The 23,213-nt window shown below is 30.8% G+C and overlaps 1 long non-coding RNA gene across 1 annotated transcript in view; it reads right to left on the bottom strand.

Annotated features, from left to right (window-relative positions):
- LOC128200298 (uncharacterized) overlaps nt 1-23,213 on the bottom strand; it is a 55,064-nt gene that overhangs the window by 18,063 nt on the left and 13,788 nt on the right. The window lies entirely within an intron of this gene.

Below are 23,213 nucleotides of genomic sequence, written 5' to 3'. Positions count from 1 at the left end.
TAAGGAACGGTTCAGTAAGTTAGTTATTAAATTGAAATAGCTTTTAGCACAATCGAAGTCGGTACTTTTTGTGAAACAAATCTTTAATTATTTTTATATCATTATATAAAGGTATATATTTATGTATATGTATGTGTGTATTTGTACTATATAATATAATCTAATTAATTTAATTTTGGCTATTTAAAAATTGTACACTGCTGTATCCGCTGACATTGATGCTTCTTTCCACTTTGGGTTTGCTGGAAGAAAACTCTATCAGAGTTAAGCTCGCCTTTGTACTTTTGTTTACCTCTGTCATATTTTTATAACTAATGTGTACAATAAAGTATTAAATAAATAAATAAATAAAGAAATTGTGGACAACTTGAAATCTGATCGATGTTAACGAAGGCTACGAGATATTTTTTAAATATTCCTTTTTAATTTTAGTTGATTTAATTTGCTACTATAAAGAGACTTGCCATTTAAATAAATAAGCCTTTTATTGATAATGTATGAGTCAATTGTTCAATTAAAAAAATATTCAATTTATTTGCTTTAGAATTATTGTCATCATCTATCAAATATTAAAACCCTTGAATTAACACGCGATAGTTCTGTCATTTGTCCAAGGAATAACAAGTTGTATTAATAGCTTGCAGTCAGTGACTCTTTCCGTATAATAAAAAAAAACTGACCTGTAAACGCTTGTATATCATTTTATATCGTAGAGATCTTTAAATAAATAAATGAAGTGACTTTAAAAGTACAAACGCTTGGGCTGACCATTCAAATCGGTTGAGAATTGTGGAAACAAATGGAAGTGCTAATATTCCGCCCGGCCAATACGACAGGCGTAATTTAATCCCAGCGTGGCGGGGCATCCAGGGAAAATCTATAAATCTGCCGCCATTAGAGCGAGGACTCCCCAGGACTCTTATTTACTTCGGGCACAAATTCAGATGACAATGTTTTAGGGGAAGGAGCCTGTTACTGGCCCGCCAGGGTTGGCACTTTAAATGTTTGAAAGCTTAATAAAAATGTTCAACGTTTTATATTTTTTGAGAAAATTTTACAAAATTTAATTAACAAGAATTATATTATTTTTGCCAATAATGGTTTTTCTGATCAAGATTCCTTACTACTTGATTCGCGTTGGATTTACTAAAGGGTTAGTTTTGAATTAAATCTAATTACGTATATCCAATCGCCATATTTCAGATAATGATACGTTTTTTGCAATGGTTACCATTTGATCGTTTCAAATCTCTTCCTTTTATCATTGTGCATCCAGCATCCTATTAGACGAGAAGGTGAAATAAAAAATGAAATTAATATTTTATTGTTTACATAAAAGATTTCATTATTTCACACTAGTTGTTTCCCGCAATTTTACCCTCGTGAATCATATATAAAGCATCATATGTTCTAAGTTAGAATGTAACCTATTCGTACATCGAATTTTATTCAAATCTGTTCAGTAGTTTTTACATGAAAGAGTAACAAAAATCCGTCCATTATTACGGATTTATTCCGAATTATAATTCAGTTATACCGTTAGTTCAGTATACACTAATATGTAGAAATTAATTTCTTAGATGATCGTATTTTAAATTTGCCTGTTTTATTGCTGCAACCCTATCACTATCCGTCCCCTCTTGGCCCCGTCAATTACCAACCCTGACCGATCCGAGGCGAGACTTATTGACGTACTGTTCGCGTTCCATTGCTGCCTTTTTGTTCTAGCCAACGCTGTTAAACTGAGCAGTGACAATGTTGTTTTATTAAATATTGACTAATTTTATAATAATACTGGCGATCCGACCTGGCTTTGCACGGGTAGTTAGATTTTCGAAAACAATATAGCTTATATTACTCGCTAATAATGTAGATTTCTATACGTATTTTTTGAATTTATCCATTACAAACAAATAAAACAAACAATCAAATCTTTCCTCCTTGTAATATTAGTATAGAATAGGAGAAAAGGATAAACATGAACACACTAATATATTATAGTTTGAGTTTTGTGTTTTTTCTGTTCGTTGAAGTGGGATGATTTGAAGGTATTTTGAGATGACATATGTTCGCTATCAGTATACGCTTCATAATGTTAAATACTAGAGTTCACATAGATTACCACCACATAGACGTATATATCTTTGGTGGCATGAATATCTACCAACGTTAGCAGTCAACGCGGATCATCGTCAAATATGACGGATCACATTGTAAGTTTCTTACAAGCAAATCGATATATTGACATTTCATCGTAGACAATAGGTAACTGAAGATCGGGATAAAGGCGCTAATCAGTGCTATGTAATTTTTTTATGGGTACACGATTGTCACTTACACTGCCTTACTTAATTCTAGGTGTTTAGATATTAGGCACATTTAAGGCTATATATTTTTTTTATGATGTAAGGACTAAGAGTCCAGATGGACGTTTGTCACTAAATAAAGACAGGTAGTTGGTTTCTAGAGTGATTATTAAGTAGGTTGTTACTATTTAACACGGTGCGCAGGTGTCAGGGGTGTAGTTTAAGGGCCGTCTCTGTCGCGGCGTCTTTGTTTCAAAATATTGTTTCTATCGAACACCGATAGCGTACACTCTCTATTCCTACAAAAAAAAAAAAATATATATATATATATATATATATATATAGATATTCATTGACCTAATTTGTACCCGTGATTACGTTCGCGTGACCGCGATATACTGATATTCTATATTTCTATTTACGTCTAAATTTACGTACCTGTAGCTATGAGTATCTATACCCACTAAGAAACCTCAATATGGATAAATTTCAACAAGAGAAGTGGTAATGATTCAGCAACTTTGTGCCAATGTCAGATCGATATCTCAGACATTTATCTCGCTTATAGCACACTCACCATTAACCGGTCGATTTCTGCTGCATATTCACATTCATGGCTTTTTATTTATTTAGATATATAAATAATACAAATTTTATTGTAACAATTGAACTACCGTCAAAAATAAAAAAAAATACCGATATAATAAAATCACAAGGTTCACTTATAATCCAATATAGTAAGTACAGGCGATGCGTAAATATAAACGAAAAGGCCAGTCCTAATTTCTTTCCTAAATTCTAAGGGAACGTATTCGTAGCAATAAATGTACTGCGAGGGTAGACAGAACAGGGAATCATCCGCGAATGATACACCAAAAGCTCAATCGAAACGATATATCCAACCGATATGAGCCATGGCGGACGCTAATCCAGTTATGGGTATCATAGAGTAATACCGTACTTCAAGTAGAAGCTACTTATATTTTACTTAACAGTTTTAGTTTTAATTTTTTTTATGTTTTTAATAATGCATATTTTTGTCTTTTTAATTATTTTTTATCATATTGGTTTTTTTTTTCAAAGAAATTAAGTCTAAATAATAATATTTTTAAGGGGAGGTCTATGTTTTGGCAGTGGACAGATAACGGATGATATAATGATGAAAATAAAAAAAAAACATTTTTTATATCATTTTAAAAACAATTAGACTTTCACTGAATTTTAAATTATTGTCGTTTTCCGAAATTGAAACCAAGAAATCTTAATATTTGTTTTTTTCATGAGATTAGGATGTCATGAAATGTATAAACCTTGATTCCATAACATACAAAATATACTCGCTACGTACTTTTTAAATATGTAAACAAACTCTTGAAGTTTAATATTACTACCTATAAAAATTAGGAGGATGTTTGATAAAAAAAATTAGAAAAAACGAGAAAAAATTAGATTCTTTATAATATGCTTGAATTTTGTGAATTAATATATAAAAATGTTCTGATTGTTACTTCTGTCCCGCCTTGTCTAGTCTTTGGACGTGTTGCATTTATATTTCATGCAAGCAGAGCGGTATTGGCATTTGATACCTGCAACCCCAGCCTCCGCGTGAAACATGTAGTGATACAGTAAATACATTAACTTGTTTACTAATATCATAAAAGGGTGCCCTGAATGTGTTATTAAACTGCAATACATATTATGGTATAATACATATAGTGTACTCATATATGTGTTACATACAAAATAATCTGCTTATATTTATAATTACAATTAATTATTTTTTTGTGTTAGTATAATTTTTAGATAATGGAGAATAAATAGTGTTAACGACTAACGACGGCTCTCTCTTTGTTACGTAGGTAGATGATATCCCATGTATTTAATAGCTCACTCTAGATACAAATAAAATTTTGTTAGAAAACTATAGATTGAAGTATAGTTTAGATTAATTTTTGCATAGGAAGAAATATCTCATATTTAAACCTAAGGTTTGAACACATATTTATATAAATTTTTAATCATATAAAATAATAATAGTGCTATATATTTTAATAATAAAATAACTCATATATATTTTTGCTGGTTATTTACGATTGGTTTTATAAGTATGGAACCGAACATAATAAGCAAAACACTAATTCCTGAGTAGGAGGAATAACACTATTAAGTAAACTTACCACTTTTCATTGGATAGCATAAAATATTTGAACAAATCACATTTTTTTTAATATAGATATATTGAGATGAGATGAAATAATTCTAGTTAAATACTCCTCTAGAATTTAATACGTATCTTCCCTCACAGTTTACACCATAACAGAGATTCTATCGATATTTCATAGGAATGGGTAATATCGGTTTAAAGTGGCCGACTTGTTATTGCCTATGCGAGGTTTATGGAGCGCCACCCCTGATACATAAATTTGGCAAAGTGCACCGATTTTATGGAAAGGTAAAATCTGCTATATTGCAAAGTATTCATGTGGTCACTAAATCACATTTCAGATACGTAGTTTTGTTGTAATTTGATGTTTGTACTCAAAGATTTAAGTCAAAGACGACATTAATCTCTGGATTTGACAACATGCATGATATTATATAAGATCTTTTCTTACGAGAATAATAATTTAATTATGTTAAATATTTTTTGAAGTATGCAAAAGTTTAAACAAATAAATATTATGATGAAAAATAATATACAGGTGCCATACCTAAAGACAGAAATCAATCCGAAACAGTATACTCTGTTATGTCCATGGTACTGCTCATGTCTATAGGCGACGGTTATTACTTTCCATCAGGTGGATCGTCAGCTTGTTTGTCATTCTAAGTTGTATAAAAAAAAATCCAAAAAGATGTTTAATAGAAATAATGTGGTCCTTGCCTCAAGTCAGTTGCAAAATAATACATACCTAATAGTTAAAGTGAATTATGTCTACACCTAATTGCAATAACTTTCCTATAAAACATTACATCTGTGTAGATGCACTATTATAACAATTGCAAATTTGATATTTGTTGTAAAATACATCAACCCCAGTATAATACATGTATATTAAGTAATCTACAGATATACATTTAGCAAGGCATACGGCTCACATACAATGTTGTGGGGCCCGTCACAATCATCTCGCGTCCACAATGGCGTCCCCTTTCAATCTTCACTGTAATAAATAAAAGGGGCAATAAAAAATACGAGGAACATTCGGCGGTGGTACCCTCTATTCATTCAAATTCGCAGATGCTGTAAGTATTTATACTTTGATATAGGCCTTATTTAAGAGTTAGAAGGTGAAGCTTCTCAAACAAATGGGTTAGACAAGTTGCTAATTTGTGGAATTAAAGATTTGGAGTCGAGGGTTTAGAAATCTGGTGACAGAGTTTTGTGTCACGTACCCAAGAGAATATACCAGAACGAAAAATATAGGGTTAAAGAGGAAGGAGGATACTGAGAAATAACTGCATGGAACTGATAAAGAAAAAACTAGGTGTCATGTCATATGAGGAGATCAAATATATGGCCTGGAATAGAGCTTGTTGAAAAAGAATGCATGAATTAGTTGGCCCGACAAGAGGAATCTTTTAAATGAGAAGAGACCCGAGTAGTAACTACTGTCTGGCCTATTACGATTCTGTAGTTAGTTTTAGTTTATTGTGTTGTTGAAGACTAATCTAAGCGATCTTTCTTTTAGTACTACCTGGTGGTAAATGATGATAAGATCTAGGATGGAGCGCGCTTACCCAGAAAATATTCACTATCGACTTAAAGAGTCCCAAATTATATTATCTATCTAAAAAATGGTACTTAATATGCACTTACCTAATTCCTCAGAATCGGACACAGTATATTTTTGATGGCTGTAGTGTTATTCATATCATAAATTTTAGAAGGTTAACACTTTCTATCAGGTGGAGTATTTTAACTTGTTTTCTATTCTCGGTATCTAGTTAAGAAAAATCATATAAAACCATTACAAACGCTTTTAACTGGTTTGTCGTCTCATTATAATGAAATTCAATCTACGGTTTTATATGAGTATAATCGTTTAAGTTTAGCATAAATTGTTTTTATGCTAAACTCAAACGATTAGAATTTTGTACCACTATGGTGGTAAACTTAAGCAGCCCTTACAGTACCTATTGAAACATATCCACCTGAAATATGTGAAATAATCAGGGCTTAAGTTTGAAACAAACATTTTCATGATAAATAGTAAAGTTTGAGTTCAAAATACCCATAAATGTGACACGGTGTGCGTCGCTGTAAATACAATATGTACACTGGGCACCTCGCGAGTATGTACACCCACCCCAGATGAAAGACAGATATTATGTAAAAACCTAACGGGAGTCACTTCAATCAATACACGTTACTAGTTGTAAAAGCTTTCTTCTTCATTCTAAACTAAATTTAGAGCTATAAAACCTAGGACATAAAGTTCATATTCGAATCCTGGAAAAAAGGGATTTTTTTCTCCAGACAGTGTGAACAACAACCATCCTGTTGAAGAATAATCGTCCTTAAATGCAGGCGACAACATCACATATTTGAAGCTCCTGGTGTTTTAAGTACCCCGTAGAAGAGTTACTTTTTTTTGTGAATATCAAAATATGAGCCCCCTTTTACAATCCCATTGTATCCGATATTGATCCTCATAATAGTTTGAGCTGGTCCACATAGTCTCTTAATAAAAGGGAAGAATGATGAATGCAATGTAATAAAAGTAAGTGTTTTGTTTGTTAGACATTTCACAGGAAAATCTATTTTCAGGTATCATAACAAAACACACTAGACAGACTATTATTTCTACTGCATTGTACCTGAACACTAATTATGTAGTATGTTGTTATTTATCTATATTTAGATTTTCAATAATTCTTTAATATAAATGTATATTAAATAAAAGTATATTATTCCTTAAATTTGTCTAAGACAATGTTTTTATTTGTAACATTATAACTAGTGTAACTACCGATACTCTATTTAAAGGGGAGGACTTTTAATAATAATAATACTCTATTAATGAGGTCGTCAATGGAAAAATGGAGAATATATGGAAAAAATATGTGTTTACATACATAGATCACAAAAACATTTAAAAACTTATATCAAATCATATATGAATTTTTTAGTATACTTATGAAATAGTATATGAAAATGAGTTTGTTTGTTATCTTAAAGCGTCGTAACGGCTTAACCAATCACTATGAGATTTAGTATACGCATACTGGATAGGATGCAGAAGGATATACCTAGGTATCCCAGTTACACGAACGAAGTCGCAGCTAAAAGCTAGTAATATATACTCATAATTCACACATTATAAATTATGTTGACAATAACATAGGTAAAACATACAAAAACCTACAAAGTTTTACATGTTTAATTTTCTTCGCGCTATAAAAAAAAACCGTGTGCGTTTTCAATAAAAGCTAAAAAAAAAAACATTAATACGTTTAGGAGACAGTTTAAGACACAAACGTCGTAAACTTAAACATTTATGGTTCTTTATAATTAATTACATCCAACAAGGTGTGATCTGATTAAATATTATAATACTGATTAATGAATGCGATAGTGTGTTGATGAAATGTGTTTGTTTTTATGATTTAGTTAAAATGCGTTTAGCGAAATATTAACATAATGGAATAAGATTAGATTTGTATCGCGTACATTTATTCAACGCTAATTAAGTAAACGGCTTCAACTAACAATACGGTGTAACAAAGAATGTTCGCCATTATTCATAACAATTAGCGAAATCTCTCGTTGAACCCACTGTGTGAATTTTAATAGAATTCTATTGAAACAAATGTAAGTATTTTTAAAACAAGGTGCTATAAACGTTCGCAATTTAAAAAACAAAGTAATGAGTAGATGTTAATTAGAGATAAATGTCGTTTCATTTTTAGTACATACGAGGAAGCTTGTGATGCGTGAAGTGTTGTGAACTACCTGTGATAACTATGCAAATCACTATGATCATTATGCAGATGTTATGATAAGTGATAAGAATGATCCAAATAAAAATCATCTATATTTTTCTGGATTATAAGAAGATGAGATGACGATATCCGTTCTGTGTAAGTATGCAGATGTTATCACAAAGTACAAGAGAAGAGATAAGAATGATCCAGAAAGAGAAATTTGTTAAATAAGAATATCAGTATCTTGTACGGTATATCCGGAATTATTATTTTAATGAACGGTATTTATCATCACTGGAGTATCATTAATGAAAATTTTGTGATTAGTCATCTATAATATAACAAAGAACAAGAGTTTGCTTGTTTGTTTAGATGCGGTAATTTCTGGAACTGATAGTCTGATTTGTAAAATATTTTTCATATTTATAGCTCGTTCCTTGAAGAAGATTATAAGCTATTTAATATTACAATAGGACCAGGAGGAGCTGCAGGATACAAGTAGTCTATGATAAAATGTCACAAACATTTATTTTGTAGTATGGTAAACATAAATGACACTACTTGCCTGACACAATAATGACACAAATTAATTTTATAGAGTTAATTTAATAATAACTATCGATATACTGAAGCAGTTTGATTACAGAATAATATGAGTGCTAATAACAATGCCTACGTGCCCGTAAATATAGATACCTACTATTAAAATAATGTAGGCAGTAGTGTAAGTTCATTTTATTACGTTGTTGTGATATTACTAAGGTTTTCAAATGTTGTACAACATTCTTCAAAATTCCTCCAACTTCCATTACGGAATTATAATTTGAATACATCTAGAATACATTATAAATTCATCCATTATTAGTTCAATATAAGCCTCTCCATTGAAACTCATATCTATTTTAGTCTTTAATATACGACAAGCTGCTATAAATATGTCTATAAATGTCTAAATTGTGCAAGTATATACAAATGAATTCACGAGATTACACTGCTGCTTGCACTATTTTCACTATACCCGTAAGCTACGTTTAGTTACGTAACCGCGTAACGGACCGGTCAATGACCTCGCGGCGACCTGCGCGCGCGCCTGTCGTCGCCCTACCAGGCCAACTTGGTCGATAGAATAGAAAAATCGTAGACATGGTTATAGGTATAACACTTATTTATTAATAAAGGTTTCATATTTAATATATCTTATGAATTAATAAAACTTGAACTAGAGGTAATTGTTTCATGGCTATGACGGAGAGGATTTTTGAGAGTTTGAGGGTTTACGAAGAAAAGAATAGAACAAATACACCAAGATAGTGAAAAACATATTGCATAAAAAATATAAATAAGAAAAAGAATAATAAAAACTAAGCAGATTATGGCTATATAATGAATTTCACATTTTTGGAAATATATTTTATCTTATTATAAAACGAATCAATTATAAATGAACCATATCTATTGTACACATGAAATAATACAGGTAAATTAAGAACTTTTACAAGTCGTTTATTAGGTACTTTCTTTTTAAAGAATAAAATTATTTAAAGGCCCTCTAAATAAAATACATATATAAATAAAACATTATAAAAAGTTATAAATCACATATTTGCAAGGTATCTTTAACAATTATCTTTTAAAAATTTATATATATATATATATATATATATATATATATATATATATATATATATATAGAGAGAGAGAGAGAGAGAGAGAGAGAGAGAGAAATTAAGAAATATTTATTCAGTGCTCAAATTCATACATAATTATAAAGATACATATTTTTTCTTGAATTATAAAAAATATTAAGAAAAAATCTTTATTGCTAAACTAATTATATACATAATTTTAAAATATTAGCTAATAACTGCTACGTAAAAGTTTCATGCCCAGTCTGTATTAGAATAATCTATGGCCGTGGCACTAGGACGTGTTTCGTTCTCGTTAACAGATCTGCCCTGCACCATGGGACGCCAAACAACGTGACGTTTATGGCTCTTATTATAGCCTTTGTTAGGACTCAGCGGTACCTCCTGTCTCCCGAGTAATTGGCCGTTAATTTATTTTGAACTTAGTGCAGTGTTAAAATGAGTAAATTACGATTTGACGTTTAGTCCGACGGCCGTCGTTACAGTATCGTCGATACAGTTATATACTGAGGAAATTGACTTGTGAAATTCAAATATCAATTTTAATTGATTCTTTGTCGTCCATCTTTATGTTTGCTTGAAATTATTTACTAACAGAATTCGGTATATTTGTTAGTATTGCCCTTGATATATATATATATATATATATATATATATATATATATATATATATATATATAGAAAGTTTAAGTTTTGATCACAAGTTTATTCATAATTGTAAACTTCTAAATAATGCAATTAAATTCTATAGTACTTTTTTTAATATACTGAATTTTTATTTTATAGAAAACAAGCAGGTATTGTTAATAATAAATTTAACATTATACGAGTATTATCAACGTGATCACCAGAAGTGAAATAATTTATAATCGATTTTGTTTATATGAAGTATTTATGACATGTATGTATATACAAAAACAAAAGTATTTAAGCATAGTCTATCCATTGTCTAGTACTAATAGAACAAGCTTTGCTTAATTTGAAACTAGATGGTGCTCTGCGAATATGTTCAGTGGTATTTATTCAGTTTATTTCACATAAAACTTCTCTTTGTATTCTAGCGTAACGCCTAAGGGTTAGTGATCCATCAGATACGTATACGTAAACGCCAATTGATTTCCGCATACTGCGCCCGCGCTGGCGCGCGCTTAGACATCATCTGATTGAGTTAACCGTAAAGTTACGAGCCGCGGTGTTTGCACACACTATAGTACCTTCTGACCGGTATTTAAATAAAAAACGTTTACAAAATTTATTTGATTGTATACTAGCTATAATCTACAGCTTTGTCCGTTAAGATATATATAAAAATAACCTATATGTATATCTATCTGTGTATTAAATTTTATTCAAATTAGATTAACCATAAACATTTTTTGAATATGTAAACATTCATATATATTCACTAGAAATTAAAAAATAACCATAATTAGTAAAAATTATAGCAACATGTGAAATTACATAGACATATCTATATACGATTAGTTTAACGGTCTGTTGGTTCTAACATCATGTCAAGTTCATACGAGTATGTAAGTTATTATAAACATAAAGCTGTGGATATACTAGCTAAATAGTTCAAATGATTAAAGAGGGGAAAAAATATTTCTTGTAGATGTAAAAGAAACAAATGTAAGAATTTATAAGTATAAATAACGAATGGATGTACGTATGGATACTTTTTTTAATGGATGTTGATGGAGTGGTAACTTCGCCTGCCCTAATGCTGTACGTTGGCAGAGCACCAGTGATATGATAGGTGAGAATAAAAAGCCAGGTCGGTTGACACAATGTGATGAATTCACTTGGAATTAAAGACAATTGTTTTCAGAGAGCCGCGAGGAGGTTGACCTGAAAAGGTGTATTACTAGAAATGGGGCTACTAATACCCATAACTAACAATCCATTCCCACAAACAAATAATATAAATATTTTTTTAAATACATAAAATACATTATATTTTGGAAACATTTAGACATTGGTCTGAATGAACAGAATTTGCGACCATCGGATGGTAAGACTAGGTGAAAAATAATAAATCTAGTCAATCACTAAAAGTATAAGTAATAAAATTAATCATAGCTTTAATTACAAAAGCCAGTTTGTCATAAAGCACATAATTAAACTGAACCGGTGCAGCGTTAACAAATTATCACGCAATAAGCTCTGCCAATCAAACATTGTAGGCTACTCATATAATGGCACGGCAAAATGAATTAGCTATAAAATACAATGTTAGCAGGAACGCTGTCAGAAACACGATACTAACCTTAAATAAATACTATAGTTTGTCAATATTAACTTACTGGCCACTAGATGGACATTTCTTTGTCTAGTTCCGCTATCGGTACGAATGTAGAATAACACTTTTATTCATAAGAACGTCAAACGTGTTATAAACCTAATTTAGCTATTAAACTGTTTTGTCTCTTTTTTTGGTAATAAATTCTCAATTTGAAAAAAAAATGACAAAATACTATATAGTGGTATAATAGTTAAAATGATGTATATTAAGTTTTAATTTTTATGAATAAGGTTAAATAAAAATAGGTAAATTGAAAAATTTTCGAAATTCATATAGGATGAATTTAAAAAAATTAAACATGCTTCTCACATGTTTCGTATCTGGATGGGTACGTAAAGCCATCGTCTAATCACTTCAGAAGTCTTATGGCAATCATATTCTCATTTATGGGACTTAAAAAAACTTTTGATACCAGAGATGATATTCTTTGTATTAATAATATTAGTAAACATATAAAGTAACCACGTTACAAAATACGAGTATAATTATTTCAGCCGTTGTCAGTCCACTGTTGAACATAAACCTTCCCCTTTGACTGCCCTAAGGACCAGTCCTTAGGGGAAGGTTTATGCTGTTATATATGTGTATGTGTATGTTTATCCCGAGCCACCGACATCCACTGGCTTCCTACAATGCATTCGTGATCATCGCTCCATCCAGTGAGGGTAGTTCTACATTGCCATTTGGGTCATCTGTCTATACGGGGTCATTATTCAAATCTTTCTTCCACATTAGTTGTCGGTTCTTTGAGCTATATGACCAGCCTATATTGACACTTCAGCTTGTTTATCCTTCAGGCTTATTTGGTCGCTTTGATTCTTCTGCGGATATCGCCTCCGTGAAATTTATTTATAGGCGTTGACATAATAGATCATAATGAGTTAAGCACGATAATTTCTCTAAGGAGGAATACAAGATTTTTATATAAAATCTAAAAATAAATTCAAAGACTAAGAAGATATAATTGTCTAATTCTGTACACGATAATTACTTACCTAATAATAATTGCGGAATTAGTAAAAATAACTAGTACAAATCTAAAAGTATGATAGACTTGTTTTAGCTATATTGACTAGAAGGCAGGGATTGTTAGTAATGCAGGCTACCTGTCCTATTGCTGGCAATACACTCTGTCAGGTCGACCTCCACATGGTCCACTCTGGAAACCATCGTGTCTAATTCTAGGTGAATTTATCACGGTAGGCTAACTGACCTATTTTTTGTATTTTCACCTATCACTCCTCATTGGTGCCTCGCCAGTGTATACCGTTAGTACAGACGGGGGTTATCATTCCATTATCTGGATGATAATGGAATTAAAAAAACTATACTGACTTAGTAGGAATAAATACATGTAACAATAACATTTAGATTGCAAAATGAGGATAAATGGAAGTATGTGTCATTCTTTAATATGAATTAAAATCAATTTTAATATTGAAGCGATTTATAAAATTTGTCAGAAATAGTCGTAATTTACTAAGTATATTTTTATAAGAGTTACAATTAATTTAATAATTAATTTATGAAAAATAATACAATTAATACTAGATATTTAAAAAATTATGTACATTATAACATAGATACAATGAAAGAAACCACAAAAACTATATTTCCGTAAAAGTCTTTGATCGATATTGATGCAATAACGGAATAAATTTACTAAAAAAATTGTTAATAAAATTTAGTAATAGAAGTAATCAAATAATCCCAGACGAAATCTAAAAAAGTGTGCCTATCTATCTGTCTGACTGAAATTCGCAATAACTTCCTTTTGTAGTCCACATATAAAGGAAGTAGGTTCTATTTCACGCTTTCTCAACTTTAACTTCATTGTCATTGTGTTATTGTATGAAGATGTTTTTTCCTGATTACACAAATAGTCGTAACATTTGATCAAAGTATTTTTAATATTCCGAGTGATTGTAAATCTAAACATTTAACTAAACAGCGAGGCACTGCTTGCGGATTGCAATTGTAAATCTTTTAATAGGTGATAATAAAATGGTAACCCCGCCTGCACTATCAGTATACGTTGACAAGGCATCAGTGAGGGACGACGATGAGGACGAATTCCACTAAAATTAACCACGATGATTTTCAGGGGCATCCATGTAGAGGTCGACCTGATAGGATGTATTGTTAGCAAGGGGGCAGTTACATCCCATTACTTATAACCCCTTACCATTCTGTAAGTGAACTACTACTAAAATTGTCAAATAGATCAACTAACTTTTTGAGTGAAAAAGTTAAGCTCTGTGTAACAGTTAATTTTTAGGGAAAGAAAGTTAGTTAAATTAGTTATTATTCTTTCTCATGGTCATAGAAACTTAGATCCGTTGAATTTTATCTCCTTCTCTCTCAACTTTAGAATAATGTACACTATCTATTTACTAGTGAAATGTAACCGCATAAACAGCTCTTGCCAGTAATCCAGTTTCTAAGTACCGTATATGAAATTACCGGCTTTTACCACTTAGTGAGACAAAACTCATTTTTTGACGAACGATTCATATCGTGTGAGCAAAATAACAATCTCGAGCAACATCTGTACCTATTTAACGGTAATACATAATTGATGGCATCGTCTGAAAAAAAAAATGTAATGGTTACAATACCGCAGTTACAAAATTTGATTAGCGGAATGGTCACGTCGGAATTCGTCTGCGGATGCATCGGTAGAAATCAAGAATGGCGTATGGATGTGGCATATGCATGGGAAACAATATGTCAATAATAATAATTTATAATCTGTATCATTCATTGAAGGAAACAATAAAGAGTTTATTCATTTATTAATTTAAAAATAAATATTTGAATATGTATGTTTATCAAAATTAATTAGTATTTTCAATCTATTAAATTGTATTATAAATTTAGCATTATCCATGTACTTTGGAAAATGGCGTTTAAGTAAATCATTTTTATAACAACTTTTTTGAACGATCTTTTATACATTTACATCTGTATTTAAATGGGAAATTATCGTAGTAGCATGGAAGAAAAGATCGTCTATGGTGGTAGGTAATAATGATTAACGAGTAATGATAATAATAAAGCATTTTTTTAAGATTTAAGCTGTTTTATTATTTTAAAATTATATAATTATTTTCTTCTGTATTATGTGATGGCCAATTGCGAAAATGTTCGATTAAACTACTAAATGTATATACTATTAAGTGTAAATAAAGTAAATTAGTCATATACTGTTCACAACTGATATTAACAATACCACAGATAAATACAATACTATCCAATCATAGATAAAGGATAGTACACATATCCAATAGAAAATATAGATTGTAAATGGTATAATTATACCATTTACAATATATAAAGACAAATAAGAGTTCAGTTCATGAGAACAAGAAAATTTTATGTTTTTATGAAATTAATTAAATGTTCTAAAATATTTTACTGAAATAATAATTAAATTAAAGGAATATCCATATAATCACGTATATATATGTGACTTATGTGAATATTCTTTTAATTTTTTTACTATAAGTTTGCGTTATTGTAAATTTTTAATCATGAAAAATGAAACCACAGTTGCAATAAATATGAAAAATTTATTAATTTAAATATGTTTATTTTAGTGCAATCATAAGAAATGGCAAGTATAATGAAGATATTTAAAAAAAGAGTGAAAGCGGAAAATATTGCGAATAAGGCTCTTCATTCCTTTGTGAGAAGCGAGAATGACTTCGAAGATGTTCATTCAGCTGTTTGTTTACAATGGCACCAGAATAAATGCTTTTAAGTACTTTATTTTATAAATTAAAACTCACACTAGAACTAAATCCTGCGAATTTGCTCTCATGGAACACCCACCACCGGTATCTATGGAAATTCCCACCATGGAATTATATTAACAAATACAAGTTCTAGTTTCAATAGTTTTTGCCCTGATAGAAGAGTTAGAAAAATATATTTATTTGTATAGACAGAATAGACGCCTATTTGAATATATTTATAATATGTAAATAATAATTATATAGACACGATATTCGAAATCAAGTTTGAAGTCGAGACAAACGTAAAAAAAATAATTATAGAAAATATCGTTTGCTCAAATTGATTTATTACGAATGCCTCCTCCAAACCCCAAATACGCATTACATTAACAAATGAGCGGGCACTAGTTTCGTCGCGTTCAGAGGCAAGTGGAACGGTACCGCGGCCGACGACCCGAGATCTCAGTCGATAACTCATCGCCGTGTTTATTCACTATTATCGAATCGTGGGCAATGAGACTCGGCACTATTGTGATTTGTGTCTAACATTTGTCAATGATGTTGACGAACTTTTAGGAATGTATCTTGGACGTCAACCAGCTTGTGAACTTGTGGACAATGATCCTTATAAATAACAAAATTATTATGATTTATAACTTTTATATTATTTATAACTTTTATACATTATGTAAAATGTTTTTTTTTTTCAGATGAAAACCGTCGCTACCATATGAATCTCCCTGATATCCATTAAAGGTTGTCATTACTGAAATCTAAGTTATTATACCTCAATATGTATTTATTTCAATTATAACTATTGTAAATTAATCTTAAATTTTTGTTTCGTACTCACAAATAGTTGAGAAACGAACATTCAGCCTAAATTATAAGAAGTCAAAAATTATTTTAGTACTAACGCGGTCAGCGTGACACATAGAAAATGCTAAGTAAACTGAAGCTCTTTTCCTCAGAAATCTCCAGAAAATATTTTAGAAAACACCGCTCAAGATCACAATACATGTTTAACATTATTCTGTACCAATGAAGTATCTAAAAATGTAGATTTTGACGTTGCCGATATATCTTAGAAAAGATAAAAACAACTTATGTTTTTAATTTCTGATAAACACATTATTTGCATATTTATTTTGCCTATTTAATTCTACGTAAAATTGCCAATGGTATAAATATTAGATATAACAATCAAAACTTTTAGAAATTTTTGATATAAAAATTAGACAACCTCATTAGAGTCAATGTATTATATTATAAAATTATTTAATCAGTTATTGATTTATTGGAATTCATTTCGCTTTAGGGCGTACAAGATTAACTCTGATTTTATACAGCCTACGATTCAGTAGACATAACGTATTTTTATGGCTTAGCTTACAGTATATTTACTAACTTACAAAGATTTAGAACAAAAGAAAACAATTAGACAGTATTTTCTTTATTGAAGCTATTCAAAGTGACTACACTACATTTAATGGTAAGTAGGATATGTAATAAGGAAATAAGACACTTATTTCCTTATCATCACAGAAATAAGCTCTATGCTCTATGCGTTTTGATACTATTTCTAGTTTTGAGATATTTACTTGTAATGTATGTGTAGTAGTACTAAACTATTTCGTGATTGTGCAAAAATTACCAAAAACATATAACAATTTACATATTACAAAAACCGGCGCTGTCATACGAGTATATGATTTAAAAATACTAGATATCTACTTTTCTTGTTATTTGCTCAACGGTTTGCACCGTAAACACAAGGTAATTGTGATAATCGGAGTCGTATTCCACCTCGAGTTAACGGTGCAAGCGTCGCTTATGGACACGGAGGTCACGAGTTCGAATTCCAATGGAAACAATAAAATCTCCGCGCTTAGTTTAGAAGCGCTTTGGAATCACCTGTCGTAACAAAATAGCGCAAAAACTATTTTCTTTTGACGTATTACTGTGAATAAGTATTATATTGTAATGTTGGTTGATTTGACTTTTATTTCTATATATAGGCGTGATTCTAGTGTGAGCATTGATTTTTGGGAAGTTAGTGGATAATTTATTCAGTACTCTGACCCGCAAGACTAATGTAGTGAAATTGATTGACCCTGATATGTAAACATAAGTCAAGTGATACTTGTTTGAGTCCTGTTAAATCAGATCTAATCGGGAGGGAGAGAAGAATCATTAGTAATGGGGATGTTAATCCACATTGCTAACAATATATCCTGTTAAGTCGATCTCCACGAGAATCCCCTTGAAAACCATAGTGATTCATTATTGTTAAATTCAGCGCAAGGAGCCAACTGAACTGGCTTCATCCTCTCCTTTCATCTCCCATTGGTGCCCACCAGTGTATACTGATAGAGCAGGCGAAGTAATCATTTAATTATGATCCATTAAAATTAATCAGTTCTAATCTTCTCTAGTTCAAACAAATATTTTATATTGGTCACTAGGGTCGATTTCGAGGCGCTATCTATTTAAATCTATCTCCTAAATTAAAATTTGATATCACAACATAATCTTTATACTAAGATTTAAATCTAAATTAATATAAATTTATTTTATAATGGCCCATTAAACAGTAATTTCGCGAAACTACGAGTATCAAATTAAAATATAAGGTTAAGAGATAATTTACAAAAATGGCGCCTTAGAATCGAGTCCATTAGAAAAATGGCACCTTAAAATCGAGCCCACTGTTAATAAATCTAATTAAGGAATAACGAAAAAAATTAAAAGAATACATATGCTCACGACTACTATCATTAACGGGACAGTCAAACTTTTATCGTCAACTACAAACGTAGTAAACATATTGCTCAATTTGCTCACTTCTCATAAATTATATTAGAATCTATTATGTATCTTACGTATGATTTAATATTTTAATATGTTTACAAGATAATTTTTTTATGATTATAAATGAATAATTTTTATACTCCCTTTTTAAATATACGATAAATAGGCACTATTATATTATAAAACAAAAAACAACGCAACTAACAGATACTTTTAAAATACCGTTGAAATTTAACAAATAGAAAGAAACTGGTTTAAATCTTTTTTAAGTGTTTAATAACTCGTGACATTCCTTGTACTGTCATTGGTACTTTATTTTCACTATGATGAAAAGTTATACGGTTTCTAATTTGTAACCTACAAATACATAATTAGTATAAATTAATTACTATCAGAGTACTAGGTCATGATATTATCTGACCTCTTAGAAGTTGTTCTTCATACTTTCGATGTTTACATACTCGTACATTTCTTTAATAATAAGTATTGGCAATTTATTAAGTAGTCATTATTGTCATATTAATATGTTTGAGATAATTAGAGGTCATTAAAAATAACAGTTGTAAGAAACAAACTGACCAGTGATAGAATAATCATCATACTAAATGGCAGTGTATAAACTATGTATTCGTAGTATCGATGTATTAGTAAATTCTATAATTAAAAATTACATTTTATAATCTCGACAAAAAATAAATAAGGGCTCCAATTGAATTCGAAATTAGTTGATCGTCCCGTAATTAAAAAATGAATAGAGCTGACATACATAATCACAAAAAAAAATTGATTTTACTTAACAAATTACAAGAAATTCAAATACCCCAGATCAAGTCACCTGCCAAATGTGGCAATTACTGGCAACTCCCCCCCCCCCCCCCTTAAAAGAGAGGTCTATGTTTAGCAATGGGCAGTTAATGGCTGATACGATGATGATGATGATGAAGGTCAATATATTATTCAAATACGTGAACGGTTCACGATTTAGACAAGAAATAATTATCCAATATTATATGACGCCAAGAATCCTAGGTGTAATAAATTGTCTATTATAAATAAACAGGCCGCATATATAATATATTGAAATGCAGGAACTGGTTTGCCTCCAGCCCGAGGGAACGCTTTGACCCCGGGCAGACTCCCAGGGAATATACATAGAATCGCGACTTACGATCTTCTCAGTGCCAGGCTTGCGAATAAAGTGGCACTCGCTTCTTGAACAAGAATTATCCTATTAAAATATTTACCTCATGTTTTCTCATTTTTATTATTTATAATGCTGTGGTATAGAGTAAAATATTATTGTTTAATTGTATTAGAATTGCTGCGTCTACACAATAAGGGACGTGACTTGGAGTGTAGATATGTATATGTAAATAACAATAAAATTTTCGTTCGTCCTTTCAATTTCACAAAAAATCTTTTTACTATTTAAGCTATGTTTATATAATAGATATAATAAAAAAAAATTGTACATACTTATTTTTTATATTAATAGGCTATAATAATGTTTCACAAACTTATTGTCGTACGACATGATAAAGAACTGTGTATCTGTAACGCATTTATAATTATAGATTTACTTATTTTGAATAGAATTGAACAAATCCAAGTACATGTTTATTAAACATAATTAATTATAATGCAATAAGTGCATAACACGTATATCGTCGTTTGCTGTATTCAGTCTGTATGCAATCTCATTAACAAAGACAGGAAAATGAAAATATATGTTGAAATATGCATAAATATATATATTTTTTAATGTATTTACTCTTTATAATTTAGAAATGTGTAAGAATTTATCATAAATACTAAAATTTTTAGCTAATTATGATATACGAATATAATATATAAAAAAATAAATATACGAATAAAATACACCTAATTAATATATATATATATATATATATATATATATATATATATATATATATATATATATAGGTATATTTTTAGGTCAAATATTTTTGTCTAGAGTTGTCACTCTAAATAAAAATATTTGACCTTGATACAAGGTTGTAATTGTGACAAATGTGCACTCAGAACTAAAGCTAAATCCACAGGTAGGAACAATAAAAACATGACAGAAGGATCTTTGATGTTGTTATATGGCAATGTGTGTCCTTAAAAATGGAAAAAAAGTGCGCTGTCGCAAGGTTGGCGACGTTCGGTACAAATATCTATCTACCTAAAATCACTTTAATTGATACACATTTTGTAAAATTTCAATACATTGGTGATTATGTTCTGTGATCCATTGAAGCATTACCAGTAAATCAAGCAATGGATTTTTACCTAAAGAATGTCCTCGCAAAGTTAGTACTATATGTCTTAATTTTTTTCTCTGTACGTTTACCATATGCCACACACGAAATCTTAAACGTATATCGTCTGCTTGCTTCATCACTAAGTAACCTGTTTATAAAGAAATTGAATAACAATCAAAGTGCTTACTTTGGCTTGCTTCAATTTGATTTTAACAATAACATTTTTTAATACTCCTTGCAACATCTGTACAAGTTTACATCTTATATAGTACAGTTAAAAAAACATAGATTATATTAAAAGTGTACGTACGACAACTCTTTGCGGATTGCAGTGGGACTCAGATTGGGATGTTATTAATATTTGTAAACAGCATCGGTGCATTTGTGGGGAACTTGTGGATTACATAGGTCATCACGGACTGAGTTGCTTAAGGTGAGCTGGAAGGTTTCCTAGACATCATGCTATCAACGATATCATTCGAAGGGCAATGCGCAGTAGTGATATCCCTTGTGTACTGGAGCCACCTGGTCTGAATCGGTCGGATGGGAAACGGCCTGATGGTCTAACTTTGGTGCCTTGGAGGCGCTGTTTGATATGGGATGCAACTTGTGTGAGCACGTTCGCTGTGTCTCATCTGCGGGATACAATTCTTGTAGTTGGATCGGCCGCGAAAACTGCGGCTGGAATCAAACATTCAAAATATAAGATTCTCGAACCAGCTTACATCTTCGTTCCCGTTGCTTTTGAAACTACGGGCGTGTGGGGAGCGGAAGCCAAAATCCTTTATAAGAAAGTTGAGTCTGCGCATTGCGGATAGGGGCCATGATCGCCGTTCTGGTTCGTATCTGGCTCAAAGGATATCTCTGGCAATCCAACGCGGAAATGCCGCAAGTGTCATGGGGACCTTTGGGTCGGGTACGGATCATGAATGGGAGTTCCTGATCCCATTTTTTTGTGCTTTTTTGTGATTCTAAGAAGTATATTAGTTTTATATATATATATATATATATATATATATATATATATTATAGATTATGTAAGTAAATAAGTTCATAATTAAAAGTGTTAATTATTTTAGACACCTAATTACTTACTTTTAGAATTAATCTTCTGTGTATATATAGGTATGAACTTTGTAAAAATGGAGGTTTTAATACCACTATAAATTGTTTATCTTTGTTTATATTGTACAGATTTTAATGATTTATTAATTTTGTTAATTTTACTTGACTCGAATTAAATTATTAATTATATTATATGATTGGTATGGAAACGTATTTTTGTTTTTCATAAACCGATTAATTTACAAAAAGATACTAAATTCCTTATTATGTACTTAACAATACCTTCCTCCCAATATTATTCTCAAGCAGACCCTCTTTCTATATTACAATTTAGTTCAAGTCATCGTTAGTGTCGTTACTGTACAAATAATAATAATGTATAATCATCAGCACAGCAGAAAGAAGAGTTCTTGAATGGCGACCGCGTACGGGCAAACGTAGTGTAGGACGACCCCCCACTAGTTGGAGAGACGATCAGTGGCAAGTGAGCAAGTGGCTCAGGACTGTTCTTTATGGCAGTCTATGGGGGAGGCTTATGGCCAGCAGTGGATGGATAATGGCTGAAATGTTGAATCATCAGCATTTTGCTGAATAATAAATCTTCAATGTTAAAATCGAACTTTAGACTTATATTTCATATTCAATTTTTATAACATTAAATTTCAAATTACCAATCCATAAAGTACCTACATAATATAAAATAAAACGAGGTAAATAATTTGTTTATTTAATGAAGATGTCGCATTAATGTCATATGGTTAACAATAGTCTTAAACCACGCTTACGTCAATACTGCACAAAATAGTCTGAAGAACAATTAATTTGGTACTTACGTCAATGACAACATACCAGACTGCGATTATATGATTATATTATATTTATTTCTTTTAATTTATTAAAAATTTAAATTTATTATATTATAAAAAAAATAAATTTTATTGTTTTAAGTTAAGGAACTAAGATCATATACCCAACCGAGGTGAACTTAAGGGTAAGGGTAATGGATAGTAATGAAATGGTAATCCCTCCTGCGCTAATAGTATACGCTGGCGGGGCACAAGTGACGGGTATTAGGTGAGAATGAAGAGCAAGTCAGTTAACCCATAGCGTTGAATACACCGGGGATTCAGCACGATGGTTACCAGGAG

This window comes from Galleria mellonella, unplaced genomic scaffold, assembly GCF_026898425.1.
Source record: "Galleria mellonella isolate WM207_F2 unplaced genomic scaffold, CSIRO_AGI_GalMel_v1 utg173, whole genome shotgun sequence".
Taxonomy (NCBI): domain Eukaryota; kingdom Metazoa; phylum Arthropoda; class Insecta; order Lepidoptera; family Pyralidae; genus Galleria; species Galleria mellonella.
The sequence above is the reverse complement of the archived record's forward strand: the minus strand, read 5'-3'. Positions and strand labels throughout refer to the sequence as shown.